Source organism: Micropterus salmoides, unplaced genomic scaffold (assembly GCF_014851395.1).
Source record: "Micropterus salmoides isolate LMB-PRFRI ecotype aquatic unplaced genomic scaffold, ASM1485139v1 Ms_hic_scaffold_14, whole genome shotgun sequence".
Classification (NCBI taxonomy): domain Eukaryota; kingdom Metazoa; phylum Chordata; class Actinopteri; order Centrarchiformes; family Centrarchidae; genus Micropterus; species Micropterus salmoides.
Window position 1 is genome coordinate 17,590,692 of NW_024040485.1, and position 214 is coordinate 17,590,905.

Sequence of the window (214 nt, forward strand, 5' to 3'; positions counted from 1 at the left end):
AAAGTTCTCCGCCCCGGTACAAGTAGATAGACAGTAAGTAGACAGGGCATCCCAGAGAAGTTGTTGATCTTGACCCTGAAGAAGGAGGCGGTCTGAACTTACTGTTGATGTCAACCCCAATCTCCTCATCCTTCTCCTCCCATCTCATTCCATTTTCTCAATACTTAACAAACGGTGGCAGTTACTCTGTTTGGTTTGTACTAATACAGAGGCA